The following is a 16,433-nucleotide window of genomic DNA, read 5'->3' as shown; positions in this document are numbered from 1 at the left end:
AATTTAGAAATAGCAGCAATAGAAATCCCTGAACAGAAGCTAATAGTATTTACTGTTTATAGATCACAGAAAGCGAACTTGGAAAATTTTTTGAACAAGTTAGAACAAGTTTTTGAAAATATCATTATGAACAGAAAATACTCAACATATAAGTGGATTATTTGCGGTGATTTCAACGTAAATATATTGAATGAAAGCAAAGAGAAGAATAAATTATTGGATTTATTCAGATGCTACAATGGTCACCATAAATTCGAAGAACCATCAAGAATAACTGTCGACACATCGACTTGTGTTGATAACGTTGTCTGCAACTTCAATCCTAGTAATACAAGTACTTCGAACTTGCACATGGGAGATCATTCTGCGCAGATTATGTCATTCATATCTGAAAAAAAAAATCCAACCTTAAATGAGTGTAACAAGACCTACAGAAAAATCACAAATCAAGGAATAAATAACATCAAACTCAAAATAAATTCAATTAACTGGAAAAATATACTCACCCCCTTAGCGGCAGAAAAAAGCTTTCAAGTGTTCTTCAATCAGCTAAGAAACTTGTTCGAGGTTGAGTTTCCTGAAAAGAAAAGAAATAATAAAAACAAAAATAAATATATCATTGAAAATAATGATGAAACAAAAAAAATAAAAGATAAACTGGACATACTGGACACCATATTCAGAGTATCTAGATCTAAAGAAGCACTAAGAGAATATAAACTGTGTAAGGAAGAATTGAAAGAGTGCTTGGAAAACACCAAGAAACAAAGAAATGAAGAACTTATGAAAAATTCAAACAACAAGACAAAAACAATATGGTCTATTATTAAAAGGGAAACTGCAAAAAATAAAAATACACAAACTAACAGTATATTAGACGCTGACGCCTTCAACCGATATTTCTCTTCTGTGGATGAGCGGATGTTGAAGATTCCTTCAAATTGCAAGAGTGAAGCTATCAAGTTATTAGAGCAAAAAAATCTTAAAAGATGTGAATTGGTAGAATTTCAACGAATAACAGAATTAGAGATAATAAGTATTATAAAGGAAATCAAAGGCAAAGAAACACCGGATATATATGGTATGACAACAACATTCATAAAATCCATCTGTATCGAAATTGCAGAACCACTAGCCATAATTTTCAATAAGTGTCTTTCTGAAGGTCACTTTCCAGAAGCACTTAAGACTGCTAGAGTATTGCCTATTTACAAGAAGGGCGATGATAGTGATCCGTCGAATTACCGTCCGATTTCGATTTTACCGACTTTGTCGAAAATTCTCGAAGAAATAATCAGAATAAGACTTTCAGCGCATTTTGAAGACAACGGCATTCTTGGCAGCCATCAGCATGGATTCAGAAACACGAAATCTACAACAACGTTGCTGTTGGCGCTGCTGAAGGACATAATCAGCGCACTTGATTCGAAGTGGATAGCGAAGATTGCTTCACGAGATTTGTCGAAGGCTTTCGACACTGTAAACCATGATATTCTTATAGATAAGCTGAAATATTATGGACTGAGGGGTCCAGCCTTGAATTTGATCTGCTCGTTTCTTTCAAACAGATCACAGTGTGTTCACTGGAATGGTGCGATGTCGAAGGAGAGAAGCGTGGGGTCTGGAGTTCCTCAGGGTTCGAAGTTGGGTCCATTGCTGTTCATAATCTTTATGAATGACCTGGATTTGGAGTCTGATGGTGTCGAGAGATTTGTCAGAACTCTTTTATTTGCTGATGACACCTCCTTTGTCATGAGAGCCTCAGAGGAGGCAAAACTCCAGCTGACAACTGAATATGTGCTACTGACCTCTGAAAACTGGTTCCGGTGTAACTCCCTCTCCATCAATGAATCCAAATATGAGGTTTATATCATTGATATAAAGAAGGAACAACAAGGGCCCAAGGTTTGAACCCTGTGGTACCCCTGATGTGGCTTCGAAGTTTTCAGAAAAAAATTGATTTATCCTCACACACTGAGTTCTCCCACCCAAATAAGAACCAAAAAAAGAAACCAAATGAGGTGAAAAATTGTGTATATGCAGAAGCTTAAACAATATAATGTCATGGGGTACCCTATCGAAGGCTTTAACTGCATCCAGATAAAGCACATCTACTTGAGAATGATTAGAAAAGGCATTCAAGGAATATTCAACAAACTCGATCAAGTTTGATGATGTAGACCTACCAGCAGTGAAACCATGCTGTTGAACTGGGATTTTGTTCTTCACGTGAAACATAATATATTTATATAAGACCGATTCAAACACTTTTGCAATATTTGAAATGATAGAAATAGGCCGGTAATTCACTATTTTTTCTTTTTCACCCGTTTTATATACTGGGCATATGAAGGCTGTTTTAAGACATGTCGGAAAACTAGCTGTTTTCAAGGATAAATTAAATAATATGAAAAATTGTTTCGCAAAAATATCTGCACACTTCCTAATTACACATGCCGGTAAATTATCAGGACCCATACTTTTTTTTGGTTTCAAATTTTGAATAGCCTCTTCAATATCTTCCACAGTTATCTGACTTATATGGAAAAACCCACCACGATCAGCATTGCAAACATTATCTAAACAACCCGGTTCCTGCCTTGTATAATTTTTAGAGAAGTGATCTGCAAATGCATTTACTATTTGTGAACCGTCTGATAAGATTTCACCCCCATACTCCATCTCACCTGGTATCCTAGTGATATCTTTTTTGTTATTGATAAAATTCCAAAACTTTTTAGGGTTTTCTTGAAGTTCTACTTCTACATTCATCAAATATTTTTTATAAGCAGTTCTAATATCTTTTTTAATTTTGGATCTTAATTCATTGAATCTTTCATAGTAACAACTTAGTAAATGCCTTTTATATAGTCTATGATATTTATTTTTTTGTTTTATATTATTAATTATATCACTACAATTGAAAACAGAATCGATAATGCAAATTCAGCTCAGATAGACGATATGAGAGATAAAGAAAAATTATCAACTCCTCTTTTGTAGAGCTCAGAAAGTTCTATAAAAAATCAATGATGCTATATATGTAACTCTCGTGAATAACCCAATTAATCCGTTTCAACGTTATATATTTGATTCGAGAATATTCTCCATTTAAAGAGGTGTTTTGAGCAACCTCAAATAAAGTAACCTCAGTTAAAATACTGAAAGAGTTGAAATTATTATATCAAAATTTTGAAACCATACGATGAGTGGAGAAATGGTTTTAATAAAAGAAATTATTCCTGCGAATGTATTGAAAGAGAAAGAGGTAAGAGAAAGGTTCCGAAAAAATTCAAGAATACTCCAAATAATTCTTCGGTACGCTCTTCTATAGAAAATGAACTTACGGGAAGTGTTGATTTCGAGGAAGTGAACAAGTTGATTGAATACAAAAAAGGAAAATTATCTCACTGAGCGGGTACTTATTTTTCAAAAACAAAAATTTTCAGTTATTTTCTGTTGTGAACATACTTCATAAAAATATTTGTTATGAAATTAACATAATCGCTATTTTATTTTTTTGAAAATTTGAATTGTTAGATGGTTTCAAGAATGAAAAAATATAATTTTTGGCTTATTTATTTATTTGAATAATTATAACAGAGTATGGGCACTGAAAAATCTGCTGCTTTGGGCGCTGACTCTCTCAAGATAGTCCTTCAGGATTTGCGGGATGACGTCCATGTGATTGGCGGGTGGTATCGCCGTTATGTTAGACAGCGTTCTTTTCACTACAGAATGGTCTTATTCCTCGTCGTCGCTGATATCGGACAACGCCAATTGTATTCTGAGATCGCTGGAGGAGAAATTAAGGATTAGTTGAATGCGAATCTACGGTTTGGAATGCGGTTCGAAAGCGTTTGACGGAGAGTTACTTACGCTGATGTCCCAGAGATGTTGTGCAAGGTTTGATCGGAAAGTTTTTCATTCTGTTCTGAAAAGGAAAAATAATGGTTACTAGATAAAAATTTCGAATTTTGGTGAAAGCCAGCAAGGTCTAGATCTATTCTCGCAACCAATTACCTCATAGGTGATCAGAAGTTTTCCTAGTTAAAGTTCTGAGCAGCATTATGTGCAATACTTCGACAATACATTTCATATCAATTTACATTGTAGCCTTGAGAAAAAGCTGAATAATGTCCGAAACGTCGGCCAAATGATAAAGAAATTCAGTAGTTCAGATTCCTTAAAATCTCATCATATATGAAAAAAATGGACCTTAACGAAACAAAAAGTTTCAACAAGCTGAAAGACCCCGCCAAAAAATCGAATTCCCTAAAATTTTCGCAAGTGAAAACGAACAAGTTTTCGAATGAAAATCAGGTTATTTAGAACCATCACATCGGCTGAAAACTGCCCGTTCGCGGATTTCCATTCAGGCTTCCTGTGATATTGTATTTCAATTTTATCACGTGATTGGCGATTTTCATGTTCCGTTCGACGTCCCTGAATTTTGACTCAAGATTTGAAATGAAGTCTGTGTGTATACGTTGAAATTTCATTGCAAAGACAAATCAGAGAAATTTGGTTTCGAAAGAAATTTTAGTTTCTCAGATGAGTTGAATGTTGGGAGCGTAAATGTGGAGATAAATTATTTGTACTTACTCGGGGTAGAGGAACCTTTACAAAGGGGCATCTCTGATAGCTGAAATTGAAAAAAGGAATTAGTGTTGATCGATGTGTGGTTTCTTTTTCGCCCTATCAATATGAAAAAAATGTAGGATTGAAATAGGAAAAAAATATCTTATAAAACTCACCGTTGCTTTAGGATGATGGAAGATAAATTTTTTTTTGTTAATATCCAACCCCGAAATGGGAACAATAGGCGAAAATTTTGCTTTCATAATGATCATTTCCTTCAGAGCCCTGTCTACTTCGAAGTTCGAGGAAGCTGGACTCTGGTGAAGTAGAGTTTTTCTGTCCTGTAAAATAAAAATCATGTGTAAGTATTAAGGATACCTCGTTTCGATAATGAAATTTACTACGATTTTTGAAAGAGTCTGGAGTTGACAAGAGTTCACTTATTTACCACTCAGAACGTTTATTGGATGGAAATGCTGAGAGGATAATACATGCTGTACGTCGAATTACGAAGGCAATAGAATAATTTAAATAAATCCAAAATCTTTCAGCTCGTATTTCACAGCGAGGCATAATTTTTAGAAGAACTGGTGTTTCATACTTACCGGTACAGGAACGGCTGTACGCCTCACTTGATTATGACTAGGATCACCCATGGTCATAGGACGACGCATTATTAGTGGAGATAGACCATTTACTTTCTGTTTGTAGGCGGCATAGTTGTAGTTAATTTGCCTATTCTTGTGGCCCTGATAAGGGCCGCGTTCGTGGGGTCTGATGTCGAAGGGCCTTTGTTGGTTCGATACGGGGCCGGCTGGACGGGTCATTCGATAAGCAGTAGGACGACCCATGGCCATAGGACGACGCATCATTTGTTGATATGCGCCGTTTCCGCTATGTTCGTAGTTGTTTTTGTTGATTTGCCTGACCTGGTGGCCCTGAAAAGGGCCGCTTTCGTGTGGCCTGCTGTCGACTGGCCTGTGTTGAATCGGTTTCTTCTCGGGCATAAAATGAAAGCCAGGATGGTGGTGGTTATTTTTCTTCATCAACTCGTGCCTGGCTTCAACAGAAGTTGGTCTGCAAGGAAAAATATTGATTAGTATTCTGTTTATATAAAATAGTTCAGTAAAAGTTTGGGTATTTCAAAAAGGGCTGCACATTGAGATATGACGCGTTGCACGATAAAATGTGCATCAAGATGATTTGAATCTTCCTTGACTGAAGTCAAGGATAACATCTTCATAATGCTCGTCACAAAAATTAAGCAGTGACATTCTACCGATCAATCCTGACAAGTATTTGAAATAAGTTGGAAAAATAGCGTTGTTGAGACACATCTCAATGTCAGTAAGGGTCTTGTGAATTCTACATTTAATTACCTGTTTGCTGGCTGATGGGGTGGCATGTGTGTTCTCGGTTGCACCGCATATAGAGTGGTGAAACCAGGCTGGATCAAGACCTTCTTCCCATCGAATAAATGCTTGGCCCTGCTATACTCTCCCAGTACGCCGTTAATTCTTTTCACCAACGGGTCATTCTTATTTGTAGGAACCTGAGAAAAATTAAAAAAAATTGAGATCAGTTGAAAGATGATTAAAGCAAGGCTACTAGGATAATTTTTCAAAATTATAATGACTCATACAGTTTTGAATTATCATTTCATTATCGAAGATGTTATGATATTGTAAAGTTTCGAAGTTGTCGAAAAAATTAAAATGGGGGGATTTATACGCGAGGACTCCAGGAAATAATGTTGGGGCTTAGAGATCCATATCATTATGTCTACATAAAATATCACTTCTAAAATATTGTGATTAATCTATAGGGAAAGATGATAGAACAAATACTGACTGGCGGATCGAAACTAAAAAAGGTGCGTTTAAGAATCCCCAATCCCGGATTGTGGGTCATAGGCCCATTTTATATTCAAATTGGATACCATCTGATGGGCGCTAAGATGTTCTGAATCTCTTTTTTTGCATTTAACAGAACCTTTCGTGCTTGTGGAAAATGGATCGATATAATGTGTGGAAATTGGTCATGAGAAATACGTGGGTATTTGTTTTGACATTCTGAAAAATACACTTTCGATTGGGTATTGAAATATGCACGGAAAGATGATTTCATAAGGGGCCGTTGTGAGACTGGGTCACATTTCAAGAAGGTGAGAGATCAGACGGTAAATACATCAACAGCTCTTTCTGTTTTTATCCTGATGTGAGCAGTTCTTCCTAGAAGGTGATAATACTAACACCCTGGAATATATCACTAAGGGTACTTGAAACTGATAGGACTCATCGAAAAACACAATAAACTTTTCGAAAGCACATCAGTGGTTATTTGTAAAAATATGTAATAAATGGTTCAAAGCTCACCTTAACTGGATTTCCGAAGAGGGGGGGAAGCACTAGTGGTGTACCTCCCGTATTTTCTTGCATCCAGGCTCTCAACTGTTTTTCCTGCTCCCGCCGGCGTTCCCTGTAAATAACGAATGGGTTAATATTAGGCTCAACAGGTACATGACTGCCAAACAATACAAAGAGCAACAAAAAATTGATGTACGTAAAAAGGAGATAGGCACAAAAATAAGGAATTCAGCGAGAATCGAATTTCATCATCGGTGTCGCAAACTTGATCGGATCTCGTCTATTTTTTGACCTCGAAGTGGTAATCCATGATCTACTTCATTATATCACTACCGTTATCAATTAGTTCGATATCAAGCAGCAGTCCAAAAACTCGTGTTCAGAGGAGAGTCAGTCATTCAGATTGAATAAGAACTATGAGACATTATGATATGTTTTTAAATGTATCCTATTGAAAACAGCTCTATAGTTAGAAAAGCAAACAAGATGAAGAATGTGATGATTGGAATATCAGAATTGTTGAAAATATTGAATCACAATTATGCAACCATACCTTGAGTTTTTTAGATGTTTCTGAGTTTAAGAGATACAAAACTGCAAATTCAACTGGGAATTTAGAGGACATTCCATCTTATATTCAAAAAAATGATATTTCGCGAAAAATATATATTTGTGAAACAGTATAATGATTTTTGGTTATTTTAATTCTGCATGTCATTTCGAAAACCAGAAATTATGTTAACTATTCAAAGTTCACAAGAATGAATGAAAAAAAAAATTTTATTCGGAAGAATTATACTGAATAAAATTTCTGAACTTTATTTAGTAAAAAAGTAGGGATGCAGAATATTGAGAGAACGCATTAACTATCGATCAGGTTTCTACCTGGAATTTCAAGAACATTCTATCATATTCTTCAAAAGAATAATACTCTGCTAAAAGTCTAAATTCGTGAAACTGTAACATGATTATTTGTTATTTTGATTCTGCTTGTAATTTTGAGAAACTAAAATTATGTTAACTATTCAAAGATCACAAGAATGAATGAAAAAAAAATTCATATTTGGAAGAGCAAAAGGAGGAAGTGATAATTGAAATATTGAATGAGTTGAAAATACTGAATCACAATTGAGAAACCATACCTTGAGATTTTTAGATGTTCCTTAGTTCAAAAGATACGAAACTGCAAATTCAACTGGGAAATTAAAAGATATTCCATCTTATTTTCAAAACAATAATATTTCGCAAAAAATCCATATTCGTGAAACAGTATAATGATCCTTGGCTATTTTGATTCTGCATGTAATTTTGAAAAACTAAAAAAATGTAAACCATTCAAAGTTCACACGAATGAATGAAAAAAAATTATATTTGGAAGAGCCAAAAGAGAAAAGAAAGTGATAATTGAAATATTGAATAAGTTGAAAATATCTAATCACAATTAAGAAACCATAGGATAAGTTTCGATATGTTCTCAATTGAAAAGGAAATCGTTTATGCAAATTCAACCTAGAATTCCGAGAACATTCTATCTTATTTTTCGAAAGATTAATACTCTGCTAAAAGTTTATAATCTAAGTAATGTAATGTAATTCTCACGAAACGGTATCATGATTATTTGTTATTTTGAATATGCATGTAATTTTGAGGAACCGAAATGATTTTCTGCTAGTCAAAGTCCACAAAAATGAAAGAAATAAGCCTGTTTTATATTTCAAAACGCAAACAAAAAGAAGAAACAGTTTATTTGATTATTGAAGGGTTGAAAATATCGAATCAAACTTTTGAAACAATACGATAAGTGGAGAAATATTTTCAACGAAAAGAATATCAATTCTGCAAATGTATTGAATTAGTACGGGGTTAGAGTGGCTATTCAAAAAAATTTAAAAAGTGATTAGTGGGAAATATAAGAAACCTGAAATTCAATGGAGACTTGATTAAATGAAAAATATTTCGATGTTATTCTGAATATACACTACTTACATCAACTCCTTGTACCAATTATTAGTTAACTTCATTTTCGAATTTTATCGATACGGTATTCTGAATGAAAAAATTCACAAAACTTTGTCAATGATCTAGAAGACACTAAGGATTTCGCCAAAATTTTCAACTTCTCGAAAGAGCGAACAGAGTTATACTGAATAGAACTTTATCTACTAAAAGAGTAGGGATGCCGAATTTTGAGAAAACTCATTAACTATCGGTCAGGTTTCTACCTGGAGTTTCGAGAACATTCTATCTTTTTTTTTTCGAAATAATGATATTTTGCTAAAAGTCTATATTCGTGAAACTGTATCATGATTATTTGTTATTTCGATTCTTCATGTAATTTTAAGAAACTGAAATCATGTTAAATATTCAAAGATCAAAAGAATGAATGAAAAAAAAATTTATATTTGGATAAGCAAAAAGAAAAAAAGATAATTGAAATATTGAAAATATTGAATCACAATTGAGAAACCGAACGATAGGTTTTGGAATGTTCTCAATTGAAAAGGAAATCAATAATGCAAATTTAACCTAGAATTTCGAGTAAATTCTATCCTATTTTTCAAAAGAATAATACTTTGCTAAAATTCTATTCTCGCGAAACGGTATCATGATTGTTTGTTATTTTGAATATGCATGTAATTTTGAAGAACCGAAATGATTTTCTGCTAGTCAAAGTCCACAAAAATGAAAGAAATAAGCCTGTTTTATATTTCAAAACCCAAACAAAAGGAAGAAACAGTTTATTTGATTATTGAAGGGTTGAAAACATTGAATCACAATTTTGAAACCATGCGATGAGTGGAGAAATATTTTCAACGAAAAGAATCAATTCAGCAAATGTATTGAATTAGTACGAGGTTAGAGTGGCTATTCAAAAAAATTTAAAAATTGATTAGTGAGAAATATAAGAAACCTGAAATTCACTGGAGACTTGATTAAATGAAAAATATCTTGATGTTATTAACTTTTTCTACACTAACTAATTCGAAGTCATTCTGAATATACACTACTTACATCAGCTTCTCGTACCAATCATTAGTTAACTTGATTTTCAAATTTTATCGATACGGTATTCTGAATGAAAAGATTCACAAAACTTTGCCAATGATCTAGAAGACACTAAGGAATACGCCGAAATTTACAACTTCTCAAAAGAGCGAACAGTGTTATACTGAATAGAACGTTATCTACTAAAAGAGTAGGGATGCAGAATTTTGAGAGCACGCATTAACTAACGGTCAGGTTTCTACCTGGAATTTCGAGAACATTCTATCATATTTTTCAAAAGAACAATACCTTGCTAAAAGTCTAAATTCGTGAAACTGTATCATGATCATTTGTTATTTCGATTCTTCATGTAATTTCTAAAAACTGCAATTATGTTAACCATTCAAATATCACAAGAATGAATGAAAAAAAAACTTTCATTTCTAAGAGCAAAAAGAAAAAAGATAATTGAAATATTGAAAATATTGAATCACAATTGAGAAACCGAACGATAGGTTTTGGAAGATTCTCAAAGATGGCGACGATTGAGGACGAACTAAAGTTGCGTCCCGATAAAGGTGACAAAAAACCCAAACAAAAGTGTGCAGGTTGTGACCATAAAGTTGTGAATTCGGTCCAGTGCGGGAAGTGTTTTGAAAACTTCCATCCATCATGCATTAGGCTGGCAGGAGATCGCAAGGATGCAATTTGTAAGCACGTACCAGTGGAAAAAAAATCAGAAGAACTGTCATTATCTTATAATGAACTGATGGTTCAAAATAAAATATTAAATTTACAAAATGAGTACCTGAAAAGATTGCTAGAAGAGTGCCAGGAGAACAACAGAATCCTCCGAGAAAATAATAAACTCCTTTCTGATAAGGTTAGTTTCAAAATTCAGAAGTCGGATCACGAATCCTACAGTCAAATGTTGAAAAAAAATGTAAATGTTGATAAATATGATAACACGTCAATGGAGAAGAGACAGACGCAGAAACAAACAACTGACCTACGACCATCGAAAGACAAATTAAGTCAAAGTCAACTGACGGAAGTGAATGACAGCAGAATGAAAGAGCACAACCGAACTACGATATCGGACGAAAGCAAACAAAACAATAATACTGAACATGAAAACACGGGGAGAAATTCAAGCAATTCGGAAATTCCATGGAGGACGATTAAACCGAAACGCCCAATAATTATTGGTACAGCTACAAACAATGAAAACCAAACTACATTTCAAGGTAGGGTCGTTCGCGTTAAAAAAGTATGGCTATTTCTTTCGAAAATTAAAACAGGTGTAACGGAAGAAATAATAAAAACCTATATAACAGATAAATTGGAAACGTCGAAAGAAGAACAAATTATTGTAAATAAAATTAACACATATCACCAAATTGCTGATAATGAATGTTTCCAGGTAGGACTAGACTTTAAGCATAAAGAACAGGTATATGACTGTAAATTCTGGCCGTCAGGGGTTGCTCTTTCGAGGTACCGATTTAATTATAATAGGAAATCAGTAGGCATTACATCGTCTCCGACAATTTTTCAACAGGAATCTACGAACCCCAAGTAAATTAGCACCAACTAAAATAAAAATAATCATTCTCAATACACAATGTCTCAAAAATAAAATCAGTCAGTTAAATTTGCTACTGAATGAACTAAACCCAGAAATAGTGTGCATTACTGAGCATTGGTATAGTCAAGATGAGAGTATCCTTTTCCCTCACATTAATATTGACAATTATAATATTGCTGACTACTTCTGCAGATCCAATCTAAAATGTGGAGGAGCCATGATAATGGTCCGAAATTCGTTACCATATAAATTAATTGGAAGTATCAACGAATTTGAAGAAGAAATAAATTTAGAAATAGCAGCAATAGAAATCCCTGAACAGAAGCTAATAGTATTTACTGTTTATAGATCACAGAAAGCGAACTTGGAAAATTTTTTGAACAAGTTAGAACAAGTTTTTGAAAATATCATTATGAACAGAAAATACTCAACATATAAGTGGATTATTTGCGGTGATTTCAACGTAAATATATTGAATGAAAGCAAAGAGAAGAATAAATTATTGGATTTATTCAGATGCTACAATGGTCACCATAAATTCGAAGAACCATCAAGAATAACTGTCGACACATCGACTTGTGTTGATAACGTTGTCTGCAACTTCAATCCTAGTAATACAAGTACTTCGAACTTGCACATGGGAGATCATTCTGCGCAGATTATGTCATTCATATCTGAAAAAAAAAATCCAACCTTAAATGAGTGTAACAAGACCTACAGAAAAATCACAAATCAAGGAATAAATAACATCAAACTCAAAATAAATTCAATTAACTGGAAAAATATACTCACCCCCTTAGCGGCAGAAAAAAGCTTTCAAGTGTTCTTCAATCAGCTAAGAAACTTGTTCGAGGTTGAGTTTCCTGAAAAGAAAAGAAATAATAAAAACAAAAATAAATATATCATTGAAAATAATGATGAAACAAAAAAAATAAAAGATAAACTGGACATACTGGACACCATATTCAGAGTATCTAGATCTAAAGAAGCACTAAGAGAATATAAACTGTGTAAGGAAGAATTGAAAGAGTGCTTGGAAAACACCAAGAAACAAAGAAATGAAGAACTTATGAAAAATTCAAACAACAAGACAAAAACAATATGGTCTATTATTAAAAGGGAAACTGCAAAAAATAAAAATACACAAACTAACAGTATATTAGACGCTGACGCCTTCAACCGATATTTCTCTTCTGTGGATGAGCGGATGTTGAAGATTCCTTCAAATTGCAAGAGTGAAGCTATCAAGTTATTAGAGCAAAAAAATCTTAAAAGATGTGAATTGGTAGAATTTCAACGAATAACAGAATTAGAGATAATAAGTATTATAAAGGAAATCAAAGGCAAAGAAACACCGGATATATATGGTATGACAACAACATTCATAAAATCCATCTGTATCGAAATTGCAGAACCACTAGCCATAATTTTCAATAAGTGTCTTTCTGAAGGTCACTTTCCAGAAGCACTTAAGACTGCTAGAGTATTGCCTATTTACAAGAAGGGCGATGATAGTGATCCGTCGAATTACCGTCCGATTTCGATTTTACCGACTTTGTCGAAAATTCTCGAAGAAATAATCAGAATAAGACTTTCAGCGCATTTTGAAGACAACGGCATTCTTGGCAGCCATCAGCATGGATTCAGAAACACGAAATCTACAACAACGTTGCTGTTGGCGCTGCTGAAGGACATAATCAGCGCACTTGATTCGAAGTGGATAGCGAAGATTGCTTCACGAGATTTGTCGAAGGCTTTCGACACTGTAAACCATGATATTCTTATAGATAAGCTGAAATATTATGGACTGAGGGGTCCAGCCTTGAATTTGATCTGCTCGTTTCTTTCAAACAGATCACAGTGTGTTCACTGGAATGGTGCGATGTCGAAGGAGAGAAGCGTGGGGTCTGGAGTTCCTCAGGGTTCGAAGTTGGGTCCATTGCTGTTCATAATCTTTATGAATGACCTGGATTTGGAGTCTGATGGTGTCGAGAGATTTGTCAGAACTCTTTTATTTGCTGATGACACCTCCTTTGTCATGAAAGCCTCAGAGGAGGCAAAACTCCAGCTGACAACTGAATATGTGCTACTGACCTCTGAAAACTGGTTCCGGTGTAACTCCCTCTCCATCAATGAATCCAAAGATCAATTTCTCCAAATCAAAAGCCACAAAAACAATTCAATAAAATTACTCGGATTGATGGTGGACGGAGCTCTATCTTGGGAAACACATATTGTTGAAATTAGGAAGAAACTCACAGTAGCCCTATACTCTATTGCAACAATGAGTAGATTTTCTTCTGAACAGGCAGCTCTCATTACCTACTTCGCCAATTTCCATTCAGTTGTTTCATATGGAATTCTCCTGTGGGGTACATCGGTTCATGGCAGGGATCTCCTGATTCTCCAGAAAAGGGCAGTAAGAACAATCTTGAACCTAAAATATACAGACAGCTGTAGAGAACCTTTCAAAATCCTCAAAATACTTACCATACCAGCAATATATATTTTGGAATGCGCCACATACGTTCACAAGAATTTGGACAACTTTCCTGCCAATGGTTTGTTCCATCGGTTTGACACAAGGAGTAGAGATAAACTTACCATCCCTTATCATCAGAGAAAATTCGTCCAACAAGGAGTCGATTACTGGGGCCCAAAAATTTACAATAAACTTCCTGATGCCATAAAGCAGCTTAACGGAAAGAAATTCAAAAACAATTTGAAAAATATGCTACTTAAAAATACCATATACTCTCTAGAAGAATTCTTCCAAAATGAAATTTGAAAAATTTGTATTTTCTGACGTGACATGTAATGTTTTGATGTTGAAATAATTATTATTATTATTATTGAAAAGGAAATCAATTATGCAAATTTAATCTAGAATTTCGACAACATTCTATCCTATTTTTCAAAAGAATAATACTTTGCTGAAATTCTATTCTCGCGAAACGGTATCATGATCATTTGTTATTTTGAATATGCATGTAATTTTGAAGAACCGAAATGATTTTCTGCTACTCAAAGTCCACAAAAATGAAAGAAATAAGCCTGTTTCATATCTCAAGACGTAAACAAAACGGGGAAAGAGTATAATTGATTATTGAAGGGTTGAAAATATTGAATCACAATTTTGAAACAATAGGATGAGTGGAGAAATATTTTTAACGGAAAGAATATCAATTCTGCAAATGTATTGAATTAGTACGGGGTTAGAGTGGCTATTCAAAAAGATTCAAAAATTGATTAGTGGGAAATATAAGAAACCTGAAATTCTCTGGAGACTTGATTGAATGAAAAATATTTTGATGTTAACAACTTTTTCTACACTAACTAATTCGAAGTCATGCTGAATATACACTACTTACATCAACTTCTCGTACCAATCATTAGTTAACATCATTTTCAAATTTTATCGATACGGTATTCTGAATGAAAAGATTCACAAAACTTTGCCAATGATCTAGAAGACACTAAGGAATACGCCGAAATTTTCAACTTCTCAAAAGAGCGAACAGTGTTATACTGAATAGAACGTTATCTACTAAAAGAGTAGGGATGCAGAATTTTGAGAGCACGCATTAACTAACGGTCAGGTTTCTACCTGGAATTTCGAGAACATTCTATCATATTTTTCAAAAGAACAATACTTTGCTAAAAGTCTAAATTCGTGAAACTGTATCATGATCATTTGTTATTTCGATTCTTCATGTAATTTCTAAAAACTGCAATTATGTTAACCATTCAAATATCACAAGAATGAATGAAAAAAAAAAACTTTCATTTCTAAGAGCAAAAAGAAAAAAGATAATTGAAATATTGAAAATATTGAATCACAATTGAGAAACCGAACGATAGGATTTGGAAGGTTCTCAATTGAAAAGGAAATCAATAATGCAAATTTAATCTAGAATTTCGACAACATTCTATCCTATTTTTGAAAAGAATAATACTTTGCTGAAATTCTATTCCCGCGAAACGGTATCATGATTATTTGTTATTTTGAATATGGATGTAATTTTGAAGAACCGAAATGATTTTCTGCTACTCAAAGTCCACAAAAATGAAAGAAATAAGCCTGTTTCATATCTCAAGACGCAAACAAAACGGGGAAAGAGTATAATTGATTATTGAAGGGTTGAAAATATTGAATCACAATTTTGAAACAATAGGATGAGTGGAGAAATATTTTTAACGGAAAGAATATCAATTCTGCAAATGTATTGAATTAGTACGGGGTTAGAGTGGCTATTCAAACAGATTCAAAAATTGATTAGTGGAAAATATAAGAAACCTGAAATTCTCTGGAGACTTGATTGAATGAAAAATATTTTGATGTTAACAACTTTTTCTACACTAATTAATTCGAAGTCATGCTGAATATACACTACTTACATCAACTTCTCGTACCAATCATTAGTTAACCTCATTTTCAAATTTTATCGATACGGTATTCTGAATGAAAAAATTCACACAATTTTGCCAATGATCGAGAAGACACTGAGGAATTCGCCGAGATTTTCAACCTCTCAAAAGAGCGAACAGAGTTATACTGAATAGAATTTCAGAACATGACGTTATCTAGTGAAAGAGTAGGGATGCAGAATTTTGAGAAAACGCATTAACTTTCGATCAGGTTTTTACCTGGAGTTTCGAGAACATTCTATTTCATTCGTCGAAAGCATATTACCTCACGAAAAATCAATATTCTTGAAGAGGAATAATGTTTTTGGGTTATTTTGATTCTGCATGTAATTTTGAAGAACCGTGTAGATGTTCAACTTCTCAAAGTCCACAAGCATTAAATGGAAAAACAGTCTTATGAATGCCAAAGGTAAATAAAATGAATAAAGTCAGAATTGAAATTTTATAATTGTTGGAAAATTTGAATCACAATTATGAAATCATAC

General features: G+C 33.7%; 1 long non-coding RNA gene across 1 annotated transcript; it reads right to left on the bottom strand.

Annotated features, from left to right (window-relative positions):
* Positions 1–209: 209 nt before the first annotated feature.
* Positions 210–750, bottom strand: LOC123319492. The gene is made up of 2 exons (XR_006538492.1): positions 507–750; positions 210–388 (listed from the first exon to the last, which is right to left on the bottom strand). It is a non-coding gene; the product is annotated as an uncharacterized LOC123319492 (long non-coding RNA).
* Positions 751–16,433: the final 15,683 nt, after the last annotated feature.

This window comes from Coccinella septempunctata, chromosome 8 (genome assembly GCF_907165205.1).
Source record: "Coccinella septempunctata chromosome 8, icCocSept1.1, whole genome shotgun sequence".
Lineage (NCBI taxonomy): Eukaryota > Metazoa > Arthropoda > Insecta > Coleoptera > Coccinellidae > Coccinella > Coccinella septempunctata.
Note: the sequence above shows the minus strand (reverse complement) of the source record. Positions and strands in the feature narration are given on the sequence as shown.